The 25,432-nt window shown below is 41.4% G+C and overlaps 1 long non-coding RNA gene across 1 annotated transcript in view; it reads left to right on the top strand.

The window, feature by feature from the left end:
* The window catches only part of LOC121135390, a 29,902-nt gene extending 7,680 nt beyond the window's left edge, over nucleotides 1-22,222 (top strand). The window contains exons 4-5 of the long non-coding RNA XR_005872530.1: nucleotides 20,031-20,149; nucleotides 21,110-22,222. This is a non-coding gene — a long non-coding RNA (uncharacterized LOC121135390). The remainder of the gene's footprint in view (nucleotides 1-20,030; nucleotides 20,150-21,109) is intronic.
* Nucleotides 22,223-25,432: the final 3,210 nt, after the last annotated feature.

Below are 25,432 nucleotides of genomic sequence, written 5' to 3'. Positions count from 1 at the left end.
GGTGAGCAATATTTAACAGGCCTGTCAGTTCCCTGTGTGCACAGGCTTGGAACCTGAAATTGTACAGATACACGTATATGTCTGTATGTCTCCCTTCCCTTGGCTGCCTTGTACTTTCAGCTGAGCATACATTACCTCGTTCTTTAAAGGCACAAGCTCATGTTGTTTCACTCTGATGATCACCCTGCTGACAGATGCTGCTCCTTCAGCCGTGGCCCCATCCTTCTTACTATTATTAGGACACTCAGAAGTGTCAGCAAAAAGTCCCTAGTGCTTTTATTTTTTTCTCAGACTCCAGGACCCCCGAGGTGGTGGGACACACCATGCCCCTGCCTGGGACAAAGCTTTCACTCTTGTTCCATCCATCCTCACTCCCAGCCTGCTGGTATCATTCCCCACTCCCATCCTTATGCCAACTCTGGGGACTCATTCACACCGCTAGCGGGGCTGAGAAATGACCTTCCGGTTTTCTTGGGAAGTGTGTTTTGCCCTGGGTCATCCAATTATCCTCACCTGCAAGAGTAGTTACTTCAGGACCATGGGCTTTTGGAGTTGAAGGACCTCTGAGGTTACCAGTCTGAGTCTCCACTTGGATCTCCTGAGACAAAAGCTCCCGGAAGATGGAGATGGATTCTTGCCCCTCTGTCATTTCTTCAGTTTTGTCACTCAACCTCAGCCAGTTCCCTTTCTTCTGAGCCTTGTAGTTCTTATCCACACAACCGAGCTGATGATATACACTTACAGATGAAAGTCCCTGGGGTGAGTGTTAGCATGGGGAGGGGCATAGAAGAGAGACGCTCATTAGGTGAGCTTTTCAATCCTTGTTGTCCTGTCCAATTGAGTTTACAAAATTCTACTCTAGCCATTGGGTCACATGAGTGAGATGCTCCTCCCTAAAATAATAAGCATCTGTCTAGTGGTTCATAAAGCAACTGGCCTTTCCCTGTGTATTGTCTCATTTTGTTCTTGCAAGGGGAGCTGGATGAACCACCTACATTTTATATGTGAGCATGCTCATTCTCTACGAGGTCGACCTCGTTTCAAGACTTTTTTTTTTACGAGACAGGGTTTCTCTGTATTGTTTTTGAGGCTGTCGGTCCAGCCTAGCCTCGAACTCACAGAGATCCGCCTGCCTCTGCCTCCCGAGTGCTGGGATTAAAGGCGTGCGCCACCACCGCCTGGCTGTTCGTTTCAAGACTCTTATATCATTGGCTTATTCTGCTCCTGCTCTCTGACTTACTTCTTCCATGGTCCTTTTCTAACTTGTATAATTATGCTTGGTTATTTATTGTCTATCTTGGATAGAACCTGAGCCTCACTGGGACATCCTCCCACCTGCCCCCTGTCTTTAAGTTCCACTCTCCCAGATATTAAAGCTGTGATATTGATTAGCATTTGAATCAATCAAGATAGGAGAGGAGAAAGGAGAAAGGGGGAAGGGCAGCAGGAGAAAGAACTAGGAAGTGATCAAAAGAGGGAGAGAATGGATGGGAATCAGACAAAAAGAGGCAAAAGAAGAAAGTGAGTATTTGCTAAAGGAAGAAGCCCCACAAGGCTCTTACTTTCCATGTATAAGGTAGGCATCATGATTCCCATGGCAAGACTGTCAGGGACTCTGAGGCTTAATTCCTGACTTAGAAGATGAGCTCTCTGGCTGATCATGACGGTCAACTTGATTGGATTTAAATTTGCCATGGAAACACACTTTGGAGTACATTTGTGAGTCTGCTTCCAGGAAGGTTTAACTGAGGAGAGAAGACCCACCCCTCCTCCACCACCCCAGTCCCCCTCCTCCCCCCAGCAAATGTGCGTGGGACTGTCTCATTGGCTGGGGTCCAGGACTGAATAAGCAAAAGAAAGTGAGCTGCACCCCTGGATTCATCTTTCTCTGGCTCCTGCCTGTGCATGAAGTGTGACCAGCCATCTCATGCTGTTCCACCATGCCTTCCATGCCGGGACAGATAGTCTCTCTACAAATCAGGTGCCAAAATGAACTCATTTTTCCCCTTAAATTTCCTTAGGCATTTTTCCATAACAACAAGAAAAGTAATGAATACAATGGACCATGAAGTGTCTGCCACCCAGTTACGTCATAGATGTGGGGAACAATACAGCTGAGGACATCACTCCATTGTTTCCTCCCCAGACTCCTATTTAGTTGAAGATTCAGCTCCACAGGGATAGGAGAGGTGACATGATTTTTTAAGTGTGCAAATCCAAGATCACATCCCATGCATTAAGGCAGTGCCCAGGACTGATTCCAGAGAACAGTACCATCAGCCACCAGTGGGGATATAAAGCAGTGATCTTGGGGTGTTTCTATGCCTCCGAATGCTTTGAGAAAGAAAAGAGACTGGGAGGTTTGGCCAATCAGAAGGTGGAGTTACCTTCCGGAGTTACACTAGAGTTTCAGAAAAGGAGTCGAGACTAGACTGTAAGTCTTTTGGAGTCTTTATAGGCTGCTTTCAGGAAATCAGAGTTCATGGCTCTATGCCCCAAAGTCCAGAGTCAGTTCCCAGAGAAGTTTAGTTAGGCTAGTCTATGGAGCCTTCTTGAGCTGTACTCAGTATGGAATAGTTCCTGTTTTCTTTGAGTCAGCAGATGAAAGAGAAAGGGATCTCCCCTATTTATCATAGCTTGGCATAGGAGAACACTTTTCTGTTGCTCAAGAAGAAAGTTCCAGTATACTATGTCGTGCCAAAAAATGGCATGCCTTTTGACTTCATTGGCTTTTTCTTTCCTTGCATAGTCATTTCCCACTATTGACCATGGCTATGTTTTATAAAGTCCCCAGGAGCACTGAATTAATGCCTACTGAGCTGTTGTTTCTTATGGAAGTTCAGGATTAGCTTCTGAGTCCCTGGTCATATATTCACCCATTCAGTAAATCAAAGCCTTGTTTTATGTGCTCTAAATAATATATATGTACATGTACATATATATGTATATATATATGTGTGTGTGTGTGTGCTAATTAACATATATGTTGGTTAACTAACATAGCATTTTTATCCCACAGCACTGTATATACCTCATGCCTGAATGGAGCTATGTATTTTTTCCATGGGGCATATTCTAGCTATCTTGCACTTAGTAATACTGGACAGCAAGCACTCTGTGCTTAGGGGACCAATGTAAATAGCAAAGCCAGAAACCAAAAACATAAAATCAACACCAATGAACCATGTTTGTGAAAAGACTGCAGAAAGGGAAACTATTTACACTATGAGAGCTTGCCAACAGGGCAGCTCATTACTTTCACTTTTAACTGTGTATGGGAACAAGGAGTGTTGAAATCTCATCACTCTGTGAATGTTCAGAGGAACCAAGAGAGTGCCATGAGCATCAATGTTGGGGTTAAAATTGAATCTTAGTGTGTGTATGAATCCACAAACTCATAACTGGGAACAAAGGACCCTTGCTCTCAGTGGCTGGTTGGTGGTGCTGTGAGGTTTTGTGGAGAAAGAGATCAATGAGCCAATGACCTTTAGCAATATCTATCAACCCTGCACTTACCTTGACTTACTTTGAAATTTGTCATGTAGCTGGTAGTGGATAGCGGTTATCTGAATATCATCTAGGGCAAAAGTTGGTTTTTTTTCTTTCAAAGTTCTTCTAGGAAGTGGTGAAGACTTGCAAGCTATATGTAACCAGATACAATTTCACGTGAATGTATGTGACTGAATTCCAAAAGAGAACTATTTTCAAAAGCCAGAGGGCCCTGAGTTGTCCTGGGAATTGTAATGGGCTGACCTGTAATATAGGCTTCCATTTGTGTACATAAAAGATTGCCTCCTACCTGTGTCTCAGATGTGTCTACAAAATACCAGGCAAGATAGTCTTTAAAGAAACTTTGGGCCGGGCGTCGGTGGCACATGCCTTCAATCCCAGCACTCGAGAGACAGAGGCAGGCGGATCTCTGTGAGTTGGAGGCCAGCCTGGTCTACAGAGTGAGTTCCAGGACAGCCTCCAAAACAATACTGAGAAACCTTGTCTCGAGAAAAAAACAAAAAGAAACTTTGGTAGGTAAAGTAGTAAAGCAAACTGCAGTGTATTATACTCCAATTATCCTGCTTTCCACACAGTACCCTGGAAGCCCAGTTGTGGCATTATGAGAGGAAAGATAAATAAGTGGACGTTATCACCATCACCGTCCTTATCTTACCACCACTGCCATTATTACCAGCACCACCACCAATGCCATCGCCATCGGCAACACTACCACCATCACCATCCCTCGTCATCACCGTTGTCCTCAACAAGTCCCTTATTAAACACTGCACTGACAGTGCTCACAGGACTCTATGCCCTCAGCCTTTCCAAGAATTACAAGATGAGATTTTATACTCATTGTTATATCGTCAGAGAGGAAATGAAAGCACAGAGAAGCTAAGCACTCCGCTAGGTACAATTAGGGGCTGTGCAGCCCATGTGAACAAATTACGATTTTCTGCTTTTTTTCATGCTACATATAGAAGTCACATATGCAGGTCCACCTCTAATTTCAAAAGCCTATGCCATCATTAAAGCCCCTGGGCTATGCTTCTCCTTTTGTCTAGATGCCCTTTCATGGATGGCTGCCTATTCACCCTTGAAAACACGAAGGGAACATACTATATCTCGTTTGGGAATTATTTCCCTTTTTTCTTGTTTTCACCTTCTCCACATATTGAAATAGCGACTCCCTTCTCAGAAGCAGTTTTGACTCCCCTACATATTTTAACATGACAGATAGGACAGTGAATTGCAAACATTTGTGGATTCATGCATTGGTCCCACTCATGTTTGTATCCTTCCTATGTAATATAGTCTCTATCACACAGTAAGTGCTTAATAGATGCTTTTGGACATAAGTATATTACTGGCCTATTTAGAATAACAATCAATTATCCTCTCTGGAGTAGGCTATGAAATAAAAAGAAAAAGAATGCCATCTTAGGTTGGACTTGTGTTCCTCTGTAACTCAGAGGGCCATTTGAAAGGGGCAATTGCTTTTTGCTATCAGGGAGGCTGCATCATTCCCTGAAATGTCAATCTAAAAATCATCTAGGATGTCATCCATGAAATTACCTCAACTGCTCTATAATAAAACTGACATTCTCATTTTGCTGTGGCTACATTCATCACTTTATTGCCCCCTCCAGGGGGCACCAGTTGTAGGTAGCAACAACATGTGGCCACAAAGGCTGGAGACTTGGTGCCAGGACCAACATCTAGGACTGTGGGCAGGTTCTTAGATATTTTGACTTACAACCCTATAACATGGGACTAAAAATCCTTTATTTGCAGGGCTGTCCCAGATTTCCAATGAGACAGGATATGTCAAACGTGTCTGGGATATACAGAGCATTTTGAAACGAGTGTTTCTATAATCAGGTTTACTAGCATTCATTATGCATCTTTATAATATCTGAATTTACTCCATTTTCATAGACTCCATGGCTCTATTGCACAGTATGGTATGTGTGTTATTGTTCCCTATCCCAGTGTTCATCATGGCAGGCAGCACTAATCAACCACAACACTATCTGTTCTTCTGATCTTTCTGAGTACAACACCCCATATGGGACACATTTCTCAAATGATTGGTTCCAGATAGCCAACTGCATCTCCTTTGTAATTGCCAAACTCTTGCACACAGGAACATATCCATACTGCACATGACTGTTACAGAGCCCATGCTGCACAAGAACTATGATGCCAGTTTGAGAACCCTAAACAGTCCATGCCCTGCTGATTGGTCACATTTGTGGATGCCGTGGTAACATGAAATTGCATTAAGAGTTTCTAAATGCTTATTTTCAGCTTCTGATCTTGGATTAGGCTTTGCAAATTGTTCCTGTAGGAAGCAGGTCTCCACTGATAGGGGTTAGCCTGTGCAATTAGCCCCCTCTGATATTCCTGACCCCAGTTCTTCCTCTATAAAATGAGATGACGACCACCAGCCATGCAGACTCTTAGGTGAATCAAAGGAGACAATGCACAAGAGAGATCTTTGTAAACTCAGGTGCTATCCAAGTGCTAGGTTATGACTTTGATCTGCGTATACATTTCATAGTCCTCGAAAATTAGATAACAATCCCTGTAAAAGCTTTGTTCAGTAAATGGAAGTGCTTTCTCATTATTACACTCTTCTCTTTGTGTTTGTTTTTTAAACCAAGTATATTCATAAAATTTTTGGTCTGTTCTGGTCGGCTAGCACTTCAGGCCCATTATAAGAGGATGTTAAATGTCACTTGCTTTCAGCAGGGCCCCAAAGTATTAGAATGTGACAAGTGTCAAGTGCCCCACATCCTTGACAGGGCATGCTGAGAAACTGGAAAATGTGTTCCACTTCCAGGCTCCAGGGAGGAAGCCTGGGAGGAAGAGGCTTCAGTGAACAAAATTACTAGGATGTGGGCTCCATCCTGTTCCCTGAGTGAGTGGATGGACTTCTGTGTAAGTCAGGGGAAAGGGAATTCCTGGGGGCTAAGCAGAGCACACAGAAGCCAATGCTTGCTGTTGTCACATGCAGACTCCAAAGATGTCCTGGAGAAAGAATGTGGTCCTGAGAGGTGGGGAGGCATCAGGAGGCCAGAGCCTGGGGATGAAATGGAACACACTTACTCAGACACCGTGGGAAGTGACCCCATCACCTTTTCATCCACTAGGGAATGGTGCATCAGGAAGCCTTCCATGTCCAAGCCAGAGAAAGCACTTGACCCTCTCCACCTCACATATCAGAAAAAAAAACACATCCATGAGGCTAGTCACCCCAAATGTCATTGGCTAATCGGATCCAGTTCCCACAACAAAGAGGTCCATTGGCACTGGGAATGCTGCTTCCAGAATTCCTTATGTGTGAGGGGAGTGAGGGTTAGCAAGAACCCTTCCCAGATGCCATAAGAGAAAAGAAATAACAAAACAAAAATAAAACAAAACATGTGCCTTCCACCCTCCATCCAGAGGAAGCAGTGGCTGACAGTGCCTTGAGGGAAGCCCAATTCCTTTAGCCCAGTGGTTCTCACCCTGTAACTGCCACAATCCTTTAACGAAGTTCCTCGTGTAGTGGTGACTCTTGATTGTAAGATTATTTCTTTACTACTCCATAACTGTAACTTTGCTCCTGTTATGAATTATAATGTAGATATCTGGTATGTGACCTCCACAGGCTTTAGCCTCTAGGATTTGACCTGTGTTGTTCAGAAACAGGAAGTGGTCCCCAGATGCAGAGCATCCAATGTGAAGAGAGCTTGAGTTGAGGGAAGAAGTCCCAGTGTTCCGATAATCCTGCTGTCCTTGACTATACAGGCTGCTTTAGAATGGACTCAGTATATGGGTTCTGAAACAAAGGATTTTTTGTGTCTTTATCTCAAGGTCATTAAGAAAGCAATAGGCCCTGCCTCTGAATAGGACACAAAGTTTAATTTGAAGGGACAAAGGAAGGAGAAATTAAACCAACTCTTACAATGTTCCTCTGAGTCAAGCATATTCAAAGAGCAGGCTTTCCTTCCTGGACCACTACTGTTTGCACGCTTTGGCAAACCACTGCCTTCAGAAGGTTAATGGGTTTTGGAGAAGCATCATGATGATAAAGAGAAAGCTATGCCTGCCACAGAGCCATCTGACAGCATCCTTCCCAGGCTCTTCCTCTGTCTGCTGCATCAGCATCACCCTCCACTGACTCAGTCACAGCCTGAAGGTGCTCACCCAGCTTCCTATCTCCCATTCCATGAACTTAAAAAGCATTGCATTTTATTTATCTGTCTTGTGTGTGCAAGGGCACGGAGGCGGAAAGTGTGCCACGGTGCATTTATGGAGGTCAGAGGACGGCTTAGATTTGTGAGAGTCAGCTGTCTCCTTGTCATAAGATGGGTCCTGGGGATCAAGCTCAGATTCTCATGCTTGTCAACTGGTCCCCTACCTGCTGAGCCATCTTGCCTGCCCTACATGTAAATGGACCTGAGGTTGGAACTGGTTTAGTTTCTCTTAATTGGCGTCTGTCTTCTCCAGCCTAGTCCCTCTTGCAGTTGCTGTCATGATTGCAGTAATGCTTGTATTAGTGTGGACAATACAGTCAGATAGGGTTAGAGGTACCACTTAGTAGCTGGAGGTAGGATCCTGTTTGGGAGACAGGCTTGGAGAACATGGCTTTTTGATTTCAGGAAGGAATACTGATTGTAATAGATGCTTAATCTCTGGCTGTGCTACGCCATCCTTGAGTGCTGGCTGATAAAATGATGAGCACACAAAATGCCCCTGCTGCAAACTGAAGGGTCCTTGAGAGAAGCAGCCCCTGTGTTTGGGTGTTTTCTGCAAGAGGAAGTGTCTGTATGTTAAAAAAAAACCATGAAATGGCATTTTAACTCACAACAAGGATGGAGAAAGACTCTAGCTATTCAGAAAGTTCCTAAAAATATATGAAGCGAGACTATCACTTTAAATAAAACTGACAAATTGTGTTGCCAGTGACAAAATTCAAGTAAAAATTAGAATTTTCAAAAACTCTTATTTGCTAGTGTGACCTTGGCAGCCTTTTGGAAAAAGTTATTTGTGCTATTAAAAATGTAACTTTTTGACATTGTAAAAAAAGACACATAAATTCATCATAACTTGATGAATTCATGTATATATGAAGGCATAAAATGTTTGCAGTATAAATATATATGCAAAAGAGAAAATTGAACTGATAGCTTTTAATGTAATCATGTATAGAAAGTACATTGACAGCAGTTTAAATCCTCTGCTGGAATTAATCCTTAAAAAATTTCTGCTTGCTGGGTTTTGGTTTGCTAGTAGAGAAAAATATTCCTAATTCTTAAAAAATATGGGGGAATTAAATTGTCTTTCATTTTCATCTACAAAACTTACTGAGCTTAAAGTAGGCAGCAAAAGTTTTAAAGAACACAGAACAGGAGTGCTTTCAACTATTTGTTCTAATTTTGAAACTCTAAAAGTTGTTCATGAAAAGTATAGTATTTATCTAACTGGTTTATTATTTAATTAATTAATAGATGGACTGTAATTTTTAAGTTTTAACTCTTTGGTGATAAATTCTGATAAGTATAACTCAGATGAATGTTGTTTTTTTTGAGTCTTCGATAGATTTTAATGAGGCAATGTTTCCTAAAAGTGAAATTTTCATTCTCTGAAAAGTCTAGTGCATCTTGTGTGTCTCATAGAGACATCAGTAAAGAAACAACCAAATACTGTGGCTGAATGTTAACTGTAGACTTTGAGTTATATCAAATAATATAGGAGGGCATGCAAAGGGAAATAGACAATGACAATGAGCCTATTGATAAGGGACTTACAGTTTGGTAGGGCAGATGAGCAGCTAAGCAGTTAAAAGAAATTAATATAATTTAAAAGCAAATTTGTTCAAGAGCCTGTGTCGAAAGTAAGGACTATGAGGACTAATCACAGAAGCATCTTCTCAAATTCAAAGATGAAGCATTCTGGAAAAGCCAATCACCAAAGGGCAAGTAGTTAAAACTGATGATTAGTTAATGGAGGGTGCTGCTCCAGTGGTGGTAATGACAAAATGGCATTAATATTAATATTAATATAATCATAATCTAGGGAGGAGAAATGGAAATGAGGAGGACAGGTGTCTACGGTCTAATGGGCCTAATCAGAAAGATATGTCTATCTTGGTGTCACTTGCTAAAAGTTATTGTCCTTGAAGACGGGGAAATCCAGTAACTCTACAATTTCTGGGTCCCTCATGATATATGCCCTGGGAAAATACTGTGACTCCTTTGAGGGCTTTCAGAGCTCTGTTTTCTTGAACAGACAATATAATTCATTGTCTACCCTAAATGCTTTGGTGGGCAAACAAGTCCTTCAAATAAATGTTCTCAAGTGCTTTTATCAATAGTCCCTTGGAAGTGGATAGTTTAAAGCAAAGTCCTCTCTTCTTCCTGGCTCATCATCACAATGTCTCTTCTGTCCCCCTGAATGTCACGAGGTGCTCTCCTCCTTTGCTGAGTATACTGCACTTCATGAACAGAGTATGTAACTGCATTCAGATCTAAAAGAATTCATGTCATTCTGGGGTACTGAGAAGTGGGTTTGAGGTGGCCCTAACCTCTGTTGGTGAGGCGTCTCCTTCCTGAAATGCAGCTCTTCTAAAAGGTGAAGTTTCATTTTCAGATTACATCTGCAATTTCTCCCCTTCTCACATCAGATCATAGACTAAGGAGGGGATGCTTCGAGGTGAGAGAGGGGAAAGCAGCAAGGGTCATATTGTTGAAGGCTTTGTAGTTTGGGGGAATGTTTTTATTTTTATTTTTCTGTCTAAGAAGCAACAGGGAAGCATTGAAGGGTTGAGTTTTGGACAATTGTGGTCAAACTAGTATTTTTAAAATGATAAACACACCTAGAGCTAGCTGTAGGAAGGCAAGATTGGTCACTGAAAGACCAATTGTAGCTGCTGAAGTGCTCTAAGTGAGAAATGAAGGCTTTACTTAATGAAGTGTCTCCAGATACTGACAGACTAGAGACATATTGCATGGAGAAATAGCAGGACTTGATATTACATATCTTAATTAGGGTTTTATTGTTGTGAAGAGACACCACAACCATGGCAACTCTTATAGAAGAAAACATTTATTTGAGGCTGACATATAGTTCAGAGCATTAGTCCATAATCATCATTGTGGGAAGCATGGTGTCAAACAGGCAGACATGGCACTGGAGAGGTAGCGAGAGTTCTACACCTGATTCTGTGGGCATCAAGAAGAGACAGTGAGTTACTAGGCCTAGCTTGAGATTCTGAACCCTGAAAGCCCAGCCCCAGGGACATACTTCTTCCAACAAGGCTGCACTTACTCCAATAAGGCCACACCTCCTAATAGTGCCACTCCCTATAGTCCTTTGGAGGATGTGGTAGTTTGAATGTGACTGGTCCCTATAAGTTCATAGGATGAGGCCTTATTTAAGGAAGTGTTTTACTATGAGGGTGGGCTTTGGGGTCTCCTGTGCTCAAGCTAAACTCAGTGTCTCAGTTCACTTCCTTTTGCCTGCAGAACAAGAAGAAGGACTCTCCGCTTCTTCTCCAGCACCATGCCAGCCTGCATGCCACCATGCTTCCCACCATGGTGACAATGGACTAAACCTCTGCAGCTGTAAGCCACCCAGTTAATTGTTTTCTTTATAAGAGTTGTCTAGTCATGATGTATCTTCACAGCAACATAAACCCTAACTAAAACAAGGGCCACTTTTATTCAAACCACCTCATTCTACTCCATGGCCCTGATAGGCTTATAGCCATACTGTAATTCCAAATGCATTCAGTCCAACTTCATAAGTCTCCATAGTGTGTAACAATCTCAAACTTGTCTAAAAATCCAAAGTCTTTTTTGAGATTCATGGCAATCTCTTAACTGTAACCTCTGTAAAATCAAAATGAAAAGGCAGATCACATACTTCCACCATATAATGGCACAGGGTATATATTATTTTTCCAAAAGAGGGAAAGGGGAACATATTGAATAAATACTGAATCAAAGCAAGACCAAAACCAACTGGGCGAACTCTAAACTCTGTATCTCCAAGTCTGATATCAAAGTTCTCTTCAGATCTCCAACTCCTTTCAGCTTTGTTACTTGAATTTTCTTGTCCCACCTGATATGGCTGTTGCTTCAGCCTCAAATAAACACACAGGCACTTTATTAATTATAAAACTGTTGACCAGTACCTAGGAATTCTTACTGGCTAGGTCTCTCTTAATTATTATCCCATATCTACTAATCTATGTATTTCTACATGGCCTTACCTTACCAGAGAACACCTGGCATGTCCTTTCCTCCCAGTCTCTACATGGTGTCCTCCTCTCGGCACCTTTCTGCGCCTACCGTTCCCAGAATTCTCCTCGTCTCCTAGCCCTGCCGAGAATTATTCTAAACATGGTATAAAGTCAGCTCCAAGCTAAGCACATGAAGTATACATGTAACTTGAGTACATTTCCTGTTTGGAAATTGGTCTACACCTTAAGATACCTCATATGTATATTCAAACATATACATAGATTTTCTCCATGGTCAGTGAAGCCCATGATCTAGAAATCTATTACTGACTTTACATGGACCTGTGGAAAGTTCAGAAGAGAGGAAAGGAAGATTGAAGACCAGGAGAGTGAGACACAGAACCAACAAAATGATAGTAGTATATACACCCAGAACTGGGGAGATGGCATTCTCTGTAGGAGCCCTGGCCCAGAGCAGAGAGACACTAGGGAGATGACTGCAGTGGAGGCTTTATGAGATTCTAGAAACCTCATCCCCCCTGCATTCAGAACCCTTACCAGTCATGTTGAATCCTGTGGCAGCAAGAGATACTCCAGGCACCAGGTCATACTGGACAGAGGTGATCAGTCATCACCCAGGAGCACAGCAGCACACCCTGTGCTGCCATTGGAGTATCCTACTTGGCCTTGATGTCGGGTGAAGACTGGGGGATGGACAGGAAGAAAAGGGTGAATATGGGAGGTTTGCTTCTTCCCATTAGAAACTAACAGTTTGGTTCTTGATTTCACCTGGAACTCCAAGGACTAATTTGGTGATTTTCACCCTCTCCACACCTCACTTTGACATTGTCATATGTACTAAAATTAGCAGTAATATTTAACTAGGGAAACTTTGCAATTAAAAACAGAAAATAGCCTGCCAAAAGGCAGTCCATGCCTTGTAATCCTACCACTCAGTGAAAATGATGGCAGGAGGGTCAGGAGTTTGAGTCCAGTCTGAGCTATACAGCAAGATCCTGTATCAAAACAACAAACTAAGGTGAGTGAAGGGATGGATGAATTAATTATTCAATCAAGAAGTCAATCAAAATAAAATTTAGAAGAAGCCAGTGAATAAATGTTGGCATGTTCACCTCAAAGTGAGACTAAGCTGCTTGGGTCTTTGGGAAGACCTGGAAGACTGTTCAGTGAATGGCAAAGGGTGGTCCTTGAGTCCCCTCTGCCCTCTCTTCCTCCACACAGCCCTGTGGTTCAGAGAGTAACTCCTAACACCCACCCCACCCCATCCTGATTTCCTTGGGACTGGGCTACCCATTCCTCAAAGCAATCCCAGTGTCTCAAGTTCTCTGGTCTTACTGGTCTTTGCACGGAGACAGAGTCTGGAGGGCAGCTTTGAATTGCTTCCCAAGAAACTTCTGTGTTTTCTTAACTTCACAAATAGAACATTTCTATTAGTGCTTTGATGAAATAAGAAGAAACCCCCGTGAGTAGTTAATTAAAGAGGCTAGCTGAATGGTTTGTGTGAATGTTTGAATGACGTCATACCCTCCACACTCTCATTTTTGTACTTAATCTTTAAGTTGAAATGTTCTCAGGTTCTGGGTAGGTGGGACATCTTAGGTAGACCATCTTGCATCTCTTAGGGAGGGAGAGTGGCCTGCACTGAACCTGTGTATGAGTTATTTGCAAATGATGCTCTCTTCTTAGCTTCTGTTTCTCCATTTCTGAAGGCCACTCTCCTCTTTGCTGTACTGCTATAATCAAATTGATTTTCCTTGCATGATTTCTGCTTAGAGGAAAACAAAGAGAAAACTCCATTAAATCTTACTTTACCTCCTCCTGTAAAGCAATTAATAAGGCTGACAACAAATAAATGTGGCAGCAATCGTCAAAAAAAAAGGAAAGCATGAAAGTCAATCATCATAGCGAAACTCACAACTATTATGAGCGTTTATGTACTTTTTAGCCACTTAATCTGTATTTCTGTGTTATGTATGGCATATCAATGATATCACTGCCTAAATTATAAACAAAATAAGCCTTGTTTTTTTTGCAATTTGAACTTTTGTGGCAGACATTTTAGAATGATAACACTGACTTTCCTGAAGTTTGTGGAGATGAAGGTCGCACAGATTGTTATTGATGTGGCCAATGCCACCTGCCTTTGTGGTCACAAATAGTTTAAGATCAGAGAGACTTTATGATGAATAAGCAGAAGGACAGAATAAGTCACAACACAATGGCCTTGAACTGGGACAGTGCAGGAGATGGCAGAGAGCTAGAAAACAAAGCAGAAGTGGGAATCCAGCATCCCAATGTCCTGAATTACTGAGATCAGTGAGTCCTGTGTCTGGAGAGACCCTGTTGTTTCTTGAAGCCTATGGGTCACTATTTCAAGAAAATGAACAAAAAACTGTTGTTCTTTTCATTTTGGAGTTCTAAACACAGTATCATTAGTGCTTTTTGGAATTTTTTGCCATGGTAACCAAATACCCATACTCATCACCTCCCAATTCTGAGCCAGGACAAACTTGGCTTCTTCCCTCTGGTAGCCCTGTATCCTCAATTCCTCAATTCCTCTGTTGTCTGAGATAATATGTTTTGGTGCATTTTAATCTCCAAAGTTTCATGAAGAGAATAATGTTCTAACAATATTAAGGGCTGTGAATTTAAGACAAATGTCTGAAAACATGCTTCAGAATTTCTACCAACTGTAAAAGGGGACACAAGAGCAAACTCTCTGCATTCCTTTGTTGAGTACAGTTTGTGATTTACATTTAGTATTTTATTTGCCATGACAATTGCCACATGCTTTTTAGGTCATTGAAATGACCTCCCCACTCTCCTGGATAGCCTGGATCTCTGAGAGTTGATGACAAATGCAGAGCTTGTGAGAAGACTAGTTAGAAATCACTGAGCAATTGTAGCACGAATTCTAGTTGTTATTAATAATAAAAAAAGATACAGATACTGGTGTTCAAGGTGAAGATCAGAAAAGCAAAGCAGCCAGTCCTAGAGCATTCTCATTTCTACCAACGCTCAGACGGAAGGGGCAATCCTGTTCTCAGACTGCATCTCCAGACTGCACTGTTCCTCAGACTGCCTCCATGACTCTCCCCCAGATCTCAGAGTGCCATCAGCTCCTGTCTCCTCCTGCCTTATATTCCTCTCTAGTGCTGGGATTAAAGGTGTGGGATCCCAAGTACTGAGGTCACCTTTGTGTGAGCTCAGATTCTCTTTCAGACTGGATCAATTTCAGTTCAGGGTGGGCTTGAACTCACAGAGATCCATCTTCTGGGATTAAAGATGTGTACTACCACTGCCTAGCCTCTGTGGCTAACTAGTGTGGCTGCTGGGATTAAAGGTGTATGCCACCACTGCCTGGCCTCTATCGCTGTGGTTAACTTTGCACTCTGATTGATCTTCAGGCAAGCTTTACTTGTTAGATTATAAACAAAATATCATCACAAGTAATAGTAAGGACAGTGAAAAATTAGCCCAAGCTTAAGGCTCTACTTTCTAGTCTATGGCCTCAGTCTTCTACCATCACATTAGGGGCAGTCAGTGGCTGAAATGCAATGCATGGTCTGAAAAGAATTTCAGTGAAACAGCCTTAATCTTCAATAATCTGTGAAGTATTCTCACAGAAGGTCAAATGTGACATCTTTTATTTTGGCGAGGAACATTCAACCTATATATAAGGCAGAGCTGGGGCTGAGTCACTGAGCACACTCTGAGCTTGAGTCGTCTGTTTGCCTTGTTGTCTGGGATGCCTTCTGCAGAGCTGGGGCCTCTCATCTTACCCAGATTCCCAGGCACCTTCCTCTCTGTGTTCATGTTTCCTGTTGGAAACAGCAAAACCGCTGTTTGTGCATTTGTTCCCGTGTCTGTTTTGCATATCATATGCATGCATACTTTCTTGTTACTGTTTTTGTAAATGAAAGCAATTTCTGTTGCTTCAAGGGTAGAAGAAAACAGAATGATAATTCCGTGAGCAGGTGGATGACTGTGGTGCAAACTCACTTCTGTTCAGTGTTTACATGGAACTGGTACCATAGTTTCAGAGGGAAAAACAGAGGCAATTTGAGTTAAGGAACAATCAAATGTGTAATTTGTCTTCTTTGGTTTTGTCTTGTATTTTTAACAGCTTGCTGAAATAATGGCCTCTCCTTTGGGCTCTCGTTTGCTTTGCCATGGGTGTCAGGACCCCTGTGGAGTTCCTCATGTAAGAATAGCTCTACTGGAGCTGGAGAGATGGCTCAGAGGTTAAGAGCACCAATTGCTCTTCCAGGGGTCCTGAGTTCAATTCCCAGCAAGCACATGGTGGGTCACAACCATCTACAATTCAATCTGGTGTCCTCTTCTGGCATGTAGGCAGAACAGTGTATATGTAAGAAATAATTTAATCTTTTAAAAAATCTTAAAAATATCTCTACTCCTTATGAATTTACCATATTAAGCCTAAAGTGCTTGATGACTAACATAAATGGGATATGTTTTTGAGTCTCAACTTATGACTAAGTTCTTCTGAGTTATAGTCACTTTACTTTTAATAACGGGGATAAAATTAGATAATGTTATTGTCAATAAAATAACACTCCGATGTGATAGTTGGCAGTGGTTACTTCTGTCCTTGCTTAAATAGACTGTCATTCAATGCTAGTTTTATGGTGGAGATGTACATCCTACTGCAACTGAAGACAGGCTTCTTGGGTCTTTCTTCTTTAGGATTATACTTCATCTCCTTTGTCTGCCGAGCTCATTTGCTGCCTGTATTGATTCTCCAGCCCAGGATGTCTCAGTGGAGCTAGGTTTGAGAACTACACTAAAAATATTCACCAAAGGAGGCCGATTTTTCAGGCAAATATGTAATGAAGCTTCTGATGGTCCCAAATTATGGTTCCCAGTGACTATTCATCATGACCAGTGCGTAATTTTTCTGGGAGTGAAATTAGATATTTCAGCAAAAGATATAAGACTTCTGGTTTTATGGATTCACAGGGAACATTTAACAACTAGACCAGAAGTTCATGGTGGTGGGGTCATTGGATCTATGAAGTTGTGGGAGCATATTACACATGCAGCCTCTTTGTAGTAAGTTTTACATTCAGGATTCCCTACCACCACTTTGTTTTCTCTATAATTAGGCATAGAAGCAAATTTTCTGTAGTCTGTGATTCAGTGTTCTCAAATGGAAAGTACCCAGGAAGGTGTTGTCAGACTCTGACTCAGAAGTGATCCTATACAGTAGTCTGTTGTCTGATTTCTAAAGAACGTTTAACTCTAAGCCAGTTACTTGATGATGTTATCAGATTTAAAAAATTGTTAAGAATTTACCCAGCTTTCCCAACTGTTAGTATCATACAAAATCCTAGTCTACTTGCAAAAGTGAAGAAATTCATACTGATATGTAAACTTTCTAAACTGCTAAACAATGCAGTACTACTATTTAAATGACTAAAACTATTCAGAACTACTATCTCAACTACCAAACTATTAGTGCTACTATCTAAACACTAAATAATTCAGTAGTGCTACTATCTAAACTACTAAATAATTCAGTACTACTATCTAAACTACTAAGCTATTTAGTACTATTATATAAACTACTTATTTTGCCGGACTTAATGCCTTTCTTTTCTTCACTTCAGTACACTACATTACATGTGACTCAACTCTATTCCCCAGTCTGCTCCAGTATCTCAGTCTGCTTTTCCTTGTTTCTCATGACCTTGACACTTTTTGAGTGCATTGGTCACATATTTGAGATGTTGTTCAACTTTGGTTTGTTTGAATATTTCTCCTCAGTAGATGAGTTTGGGGATTTAGAGGTAGGTAAAGATACTATGAATGTCAAGTTCTTTCCTCACTGTACCAATTTGGGAAAAACACACTATCAACATGACCTTAGTCACTTGGTTAAGGTCACTATCTATTGGACTTCTCGAGGAACAGATACTTTCTTATAAGCTTCTTTGGGAACATTAGAAATGAAGACTAAACTAGACTCAAGGGGATGGGAATTAATTTCCACCTCTTTGGAGAGAGAAAACCTGCATTACTGAGGATTGTATCAGGAAGACAAACCCTTTCTCCTCTCTGTAGGTGTTTGTTCAGTTAATTATATCAGTAAGGCTTTTTTAAAGAGTAGACCATAACAGCCCCTAGGTCATTGGACTGTGGTGTGGATAAATCCATGTAAAAGACCAAAACAAGCTCTTGGGTTTGAGTTCTTATTGCCTTCTTTGCTTGAGGTATCATTGGTTTTACTCAGTTGTAAGAACTGCAGGGGACACTGCAGTGGCAATGAAGAGTGGACAGTGTGTCAGGAGGACAAACAGAAGGATGAGTGAAGATGGGTCCCCTGAGCACCTTAGTGAAAGATTCTCTCTTTCTCCTCACAGTGGCTCTCCATCATGCCACATTTTACCACAGCAGCATTCATAATCAGCAGAAGTTAATCCTGTTTATTCATTTACTCGTTCCCTACTTGGCTCTTTTACTAGAATATAAAGTCTACAAGGGAGAATAAGCTTTCAGTATCATCGTTTCTGTGCCTTAGTGCATTAAACAATGCCTATCACCTGCTAGGTCCTCAGGGAATATTAGTTGAATCTGTGATTTGTAGGAAGAGCTCTTCTTGATCTGTAAGCCATATTTCACTGTGTCGATACGTGTTCACTGACTATAAGCCATTCCGATGATGATAAAATTTGTTTCAAGTTATCCCACAGTCTGCAGAGCTATGCTTCTGAAGAAGAGTATTTTCTGTCAGTCTAGGGACTCGTAACAAGACAGCCAGCTGTGGTGGAGAATACTTGGGCCCTTTGGAGTCAAGCAGATACATCTCAGTAGCTATGACCCTGCTGCATAAGGCCATGGGGCATTTTTTAACTGTTTGGCATATATTTGCATAAAATTCCAAGAAGGGCACACGGATGCCATCTTTTACACCATTGAGAATGGGTCTTTGTAGACAGAGAAAGAACTGGATCCTGTCCAATACAAGACTGGGAAATTCCTCAGACAAACATCAGAAACAGCGCTGTATTGTTCTACTCGCCCTTGTTCCAGGGTTATCTTAACTCTTCAGTTCCCATATCCACTTGGTCTCAATCAGTGTCAAAGGGACAGCAGCCAATCTCCATATTCTGGGCAGTGTGAGGTCAAACCAGTGACTGATATCCTTAGCCCTCCCCTGTGTGCTATATAGCAAACAAAACAATTGTATTCAAGATTGAACCACACAGGCATCACCAGCAAGACACAGTTTCTATCAGTGAGTATTCAGTTTGTATTTTAACTAAAAGAATGACCCCAAGAATCTGAGTATGGTGGCACCTATAAATAATCTCAGTACCCAGTAAACAGAGGCAGGAAGTTTGAATCTAGCCTCAACTACATTATGAGTTATTTTAAGTCAATCGATGGTACATAGCAAGGCCTTGTCTGTAAAAACAAACAAAAGGATTGAAATGAAAGAACAAACAAGTGTAGGATTCATAGGGACACTGACTAAAACACTCTCTTTCCTTCTTGCTAACTGGTGCTGTATTCTGGGTGCTTTGTTCCAGCCACATGATAGGCCAAATGGAAGATTCTGGGCCATTATATCTGAGACCAGTTACAATGGGATCTTCTGTGTGTTACTATTTTCTTTGCTGTATCAAATATCTGATAGGAAGTCAAAGAAGAGAGGATTCATTTTGACTCACAGTTTTAAGAGACAGGGTCTATCATGTAGGGGAGGACACAGCAGCAGGAATGAGGCAGCTGGCCACACTGAGCCCTCAGGTATGCCAAGTACCCCAGCATGTAGAATTAGGTTGCCCACATTTAGGGTGGGCATTTCCACTTTATTTAACCTAATCTAGATAATCCCTTACAGGTATGCCTTGAAGGTTTGAAGATTCTAGACCCTGTCAAGTGGACAGCAACAATCATTAACCATTAACAAATTTACTATTCTTGTATTATCTCTCAAATCCGCCTTATTGTGGGATTTCCATAGTTGAGAGAGATGAGACTCACCTGAGTCCTGTCTGGGATGGTATAGGTCCACTGTTACTCCACTTGGTCCCTGCTGCTGTATATGACTCAATGGAGCAAAGTGACTTCTCTCTTGGACAGGGAAATCCCCATTATCTTCCTGATCTGACCCCTTCATATCTATAGGACTGACACACAGGTCCATGCAATTTTTTTTTGCTAAAAAAAGCAGAAATTTCCGGAAGGGAAGTACAACATGAGAAAAGGAAGAGAAAGCATTCTAGCTAATTTCATCCATCATTATCTCCTACAGTGAAGACAGCTGACATGGGCATGGATGGACGTGTATTGGCTGAGGTGTGCTTTCCGAGAGACTGAAGAGCAGAGCATAATGGATATCCCTCCTTGAGAGGAAATCTAACGATGGTGTTTGTAAGTTCTGGAATAATTTCAAAAGTAAGACATTTTAATTGCACGAATCCCCCCTCTATTCCCATCTCATTTTATTTCCTGTCACAAACACACACATCCTCTGATTGCTGGGGTAATGGTATGGCTGTGGGTGTCTAAGGATGCATTCAACTTCAATATGATATGCATATATATACATATATGAACTGTGCATATATGACCATTTATGAACTAATTTAAAAATATCAACAGCCATTGCAAGGATTAGCCATTTTCCTATCTCGTTAGCTACACATCCATCATGCCTTTTCCAAATCCACCCCTGATGTTTTCTTGCCCTTCCCACTCTCCATTTTTCCCTTCCCTTTCTTTTCCTTTATAATCACTCCCTTCTGGTTTTGAGAGTGTCATCAATATTTTCTTTTTGTATTTCAAACAGGGAAGAAAGCTCACAGTATTTGTCTGCATGTGCTTGGCTTATTTTACTTAGCATGATGATCTCCAGTTCCGTCCATTTTTCTTAAATATGACATAATATTATTCTTATTTTTGCGCACATACAATGCATCTTATTTGTTCATCTGATTATGGACATGTAGGCTAGTGCTGTGATAAACACCGGTGCGTTGCTATCCTTTTATATGCTAACTTCATATGTTTTGTGTGTGTACCAGTAATCGGTGCATCTGGACCATGTGGTATTGAACTCAGGTTTGAGCCTGGTTTTGTATTTGATTGTCTAATAAGGACTCCTAAATTGTACTGTAAACTATAACCATATATTTTGCAGCTCTTGAGACAGGATTGCTCTGTAACTTTGGAGCCTGTCCTGGAACTAGCTCGGTAGACCAGGCTGGCCTAGAACTCACAAAGATCTGCCTGCCTCTGCCTCCCAAGTACTGGGATTTAAGGCATGCACCACTACCACCCAGCTTGCAGCTCTCTTTCAACAGTGGACTTGGTCTTTTCTTTTGCCCTTAGCACAGCTATGTACAACACTCCTAATTCCTCACAAGATAACAAGCCTATTGGCCACTTAGGAAGAACCTACTCTTGCTACCAAAGAGATCTCATCCACTCTGGTATCCATTTCCATCTTCTGAGACTTGTCTTGACCCCAGTCAGGTGAGTAATATTGTATCATGGGGACTGACGGTAAAGAGAAAGTCAAGGAATTGAGTGCAAGAGTAAGACTGGGTCCTTCAATTTGTGTCTCTTTTACAGTTATGGTCTATGATTCCCACTGTAAGTCTATAAGTTTTTATTTTTAATCCCATGTATATGAGGGGGGGATGAGGGCTATGGCATATAAGGTCAGGTGCATGCAGCACAAACTCATAACTGTTGAACCATCTCTCCAGCCCCCATTTGTTTCTCTCAAAGAGTATGAAACAGGAAATCACAGGAACAACAACTTTATTTTATGTTAGCCAGGCTGCAGTACAGTCCTTAGAGATGAAACGATGGCATCATGTTCTTTAGTAGTGTTAGTGTTCTTCCTGGCTTTGTTTGAGATAGATGTTAGAATGGGTATGCCCTCCCCCAAATGATTGCACTGAGATTACACCCAGCTTAAAGGAGATTTGCTGATGAGTCTGCGGCTTAGTACTGTTCATGGCAATTATCTTTGTTTTGAAATCAATAGAATTGAGTGAAACATTTTAGATATGTGCTGAACTAACCCCCTTCAATTAATGGAGCAACTGAGCACTTTCTATATACCAGATACTAGAAAAATATAAATTCATTAGCCTTTTCTTTATTTGTATGAAACAATTACAAAGAATAACTAAGTGGGGGGCTGGTGAGATAGAACAACTCTTACCAGCATGTGTTGCTTTTCCAAGAAGTCCCAGGTTGAGTTTCTGGCACCTGCATGGTGGTTGACAACCACCTGTAACTCCAGTTACGGGGGATGCAAACTTACTTCTACTTCCATGGATGTCAAACATGCAAGCGATTCATAGTATATATTCAGGTAAAAAAACACTCATACAAAAGATCAAATAAAATGCAAATTTTTGAAGTGATTAAGGAGGGAAAACAACAAAAGGACACAAGAGTACGTGCAAATAAGATAAAATGGGATTTGATGTTAGCCAACTTTGTATTATTGCTGTTTTAGCCATGGGCTAAGTATTTTAATACATTTTCCACTGACTCTAGCCTTTGCTATAAGCCTGAAGTAGCTGTCATTGTTATACTTCAGATAATTCTGTTGGGGCACCAAGAAGTTTCATAGAGTTACATGGCTCAATGGCAGAGTTGCGATTCAAGCCCAGATATATCTGTAGAAGCTCTTCATACAGTCAACTGCATTGTATCTCTGACATATGTCATGGGGTTATTCTCACCACCCTCACAGTATACATTACCATAAAGGAAGAATGAGAGGTGGTCTGATGTGATGTGAACTTTAAAGCTGAAGAATGGACTTTGTTTGGTTATAAGTAGCTTGCACCTGCGAGGAACTGGCTCTTTAAAAATGTTTGCAGGTAATGCCAGAGCAAGCAAGACAGCAGTGACCCGAAATACCAGAAAAATCAAGACAGCAGTGTCCCTAGATCCCAGAGAAAGAAAGATGGCAATAACCGTAGAAGAGGAACCAATTAAGGTGGTCTGAATATCTGCCAGCATGTCTCCCCCAAGTCTTTGATACTGTGTCTTGGAGCAAAGGGAACCAAAGTTTGCAGCTTGGGAAAATGGGAGCTTGGGGTTTTAAGGCAGTCCAGATTCAAAAAGCCCAAACCTCCAAGGTAAAAACCAGTATTGTAGAGGAGAAACCAGGATTTTAGCATGCCTAGAAAGTTGATAACAAAACATCATCTAACCTGTTGCCAGCATGATTTATGAGCTTACAAGGTTAAATTGCCTTCATATCAGAACTGAACAAATATATCATTAGAAAACACATTATTTTCCATCTCTTTCATTAACTTGGGTCTTTCTCAAACTGCTAGCAACCAGAAGACTGGTATATAAAAGGCTGGTATTTTATAATAATAAAGTGAGAATTATTGAAAGAATGCGAAGTTGGCTAACTTCAAGGGGTACAATTCACTAATTAATATGAAAACGAGGGCAAATCAGGTGGTCATTTCAACAAGTGTGTTGGAATGTATCAAAAAGTTCACATTCATTCTTGAAGAAGCTCTTTTTTAATTTTTATGTGGATGGGTGTTTTATCTGCATGTGCGTCTGTGTACCACATACATGTCTGGTGTCCTGTGTACCCTGGGGTTGGGGTGTTACAGATGCTTATGAAGCTCCATGTGGGTTCTGGGAATTGAACTGGATCGTCTTGAAGAGCAGGCAGTGCTCTTAACTCTTGAACCACCTCCCTATCCCCTCATGAAGAAGTTTTAACAAAATAAAAATACAAAGAAATGTACTTAATGCCAGCAATGTTATCTAACGGAGCCCAATGTTGCTCTCAGACCTAATAACTAAATGTTGAAATTAATCCCTAAATATCTGGAATAAGGACATGGATCCCTGCCAGTATCATTTGGGACTAGGGAAGGTTATGTTTTGCAGTTCAGACTGGTTTCTAACTCATGATCCTCCTGCTTCATCCTCTCCTGTACTGAGCTTATAGGTGTGTGCCACCATGCCTGGCTCACTTGACATTTTTTATCCAATGTTATACTTTGAAATTATTATCTCAGATAATAAGTAAAGCAAATAAACAAAATAAGGACTTAAAAGTGTTGTGAATATTATTTTAAGATGCATTACATTTGTTTGTCCTGTGAAACATTTGCTTAATAATGCAAAGGTATGTTGCATTATTTTATGTTGCGTTTGCTTAACTCTGTGAAACTGTGTTATGTTGCCTGCCTCATTGGTCTAATAAAGAGCTGAATGGCCAATGGCTAGGCAAGAGAGAGAATAGGCAGGCTAGCAGAAAGAATAAAAGAGGAGGATAAATCTAGGAGGAAAATATTGAGGAGAGAGAAAGAGGAGAGGAAGACTCCAGGGGCCAGCCACCCAACTACACAGCAAGTCACAGAGTAAGAAATAAAGGAAGGTACACAGAAATAAAGACCCCTGGAATTAGGAGTTTGAGGCTATCCTCAACTAGACTGCTAGTTTGAGGTCAGTCTGGGATACATGGGAATCTTTAAAAATAAAATAAAAGGCACACCAATAGTATAAGGAACAAATATCTAAGGAATTTACTACCAAATTTCAAATGATCGCAAAGTTTCAGGATTAGAATGGTATCACTATAATAATAGACAGACACACCTAAAGAACAAAATAGACCGACTAGTAAATACTGGAAGATCAATAGCAAAGATCATGAGGTCTCCATGTGTGCTCCTCTTTCAAAGAGGGGACGAGCTGCATTGGCTAGTATGGTGGACAGCTCTCTCAACTGTGCCCACCTGGAGAGCTATCAAGTAACAGCAAGGACCTTCCTCTTGGGCCACACTGCACTCAGGCCTGTGGGGCACTTCAACTGCCATGGCTCAGATTTTGTATTGATAGGATGGTCTCTGGAGCAGAAAAAGGAAGCCATCTATTGGAGAACATCTCAGGAGAAGGGGAGATTCAGAGCACACCACCATGTGCATGAAAGGCATGTTAGCCAAACTGGAGAAACTGTGGGTACTGAGGAGGAAGAAGACGAAAGAATGGAAGCATGGTGAAAATGTTCAAGAGGAATGTCTGAGAGTGGCAGAGAGGCTGTGTTGGAATGAAGAATTTCTTCCTCTGCAGGGAGAGATGCTTAGAGGTCAGTCAAATTGCCAGGAAGGATGCCTGAAAAGCCACTTGCTGAGATGGCAGACAGCCACTTACTGAGGACACCAGCTGCCAGGCCAGCTCCAGGCCTCCTGCTGTCCCCCCCATCTCTTGTTGCTGTGTCTGAAATACACACACACACACACACACACACACACACACACACACACACACAGGTGGGTAGGGGGCTACGGTAGATTTTTACCACAGTGACATATAAAAGTCTCCCAGTTAGATTCATCTGTTAACTTGACACAGCCTAGAGTCATCTGAAGAAGTCTGAATTGCAGAATTTTCTTAATCAGATTAGCTGCTGGGCATGTCATTACTTTTTAATTGCTAATTGATGTAGGAAAGCCCAGTCCACTATGGTTGGATTCATCCTTTGACAGATAGTCTCAGGTGGTATAAGAAAGCTGGCTGAGTATGAGACAGAGACAGCAAGCCAGTAAGAAATATTCCTCTATCTTTTCTGCCTCAGTCTTCTGCTTTTAATTCCTGACTTGTCCTTTCCAAGTCATGGAGAAGCCAACTTACACAGTCGAAAGCCAATCT

This window comes from Mesocricetus auratus, unplaced genomic scaffold (assembly GCF_017639785.1).
Source record: "Mesocricetus auratus isolate SY011 unplaced genomic scaffold, BCM_Maur_2.0 Super-Scaffold_4256, whole genome shotgun sequence".
Classification (NCBI taxonomy): Eukaryota; Metazoa; Chordata; class Mammalia; order Rodentia; family Cricetidae; genus Mesocricetus; species Mesocricetus auratus.
The sequence above is the reverse complement of the archived record's forward strand: the minus strand, read 5'-3'. Positions and strand labels throughout refer to the sequence as shown.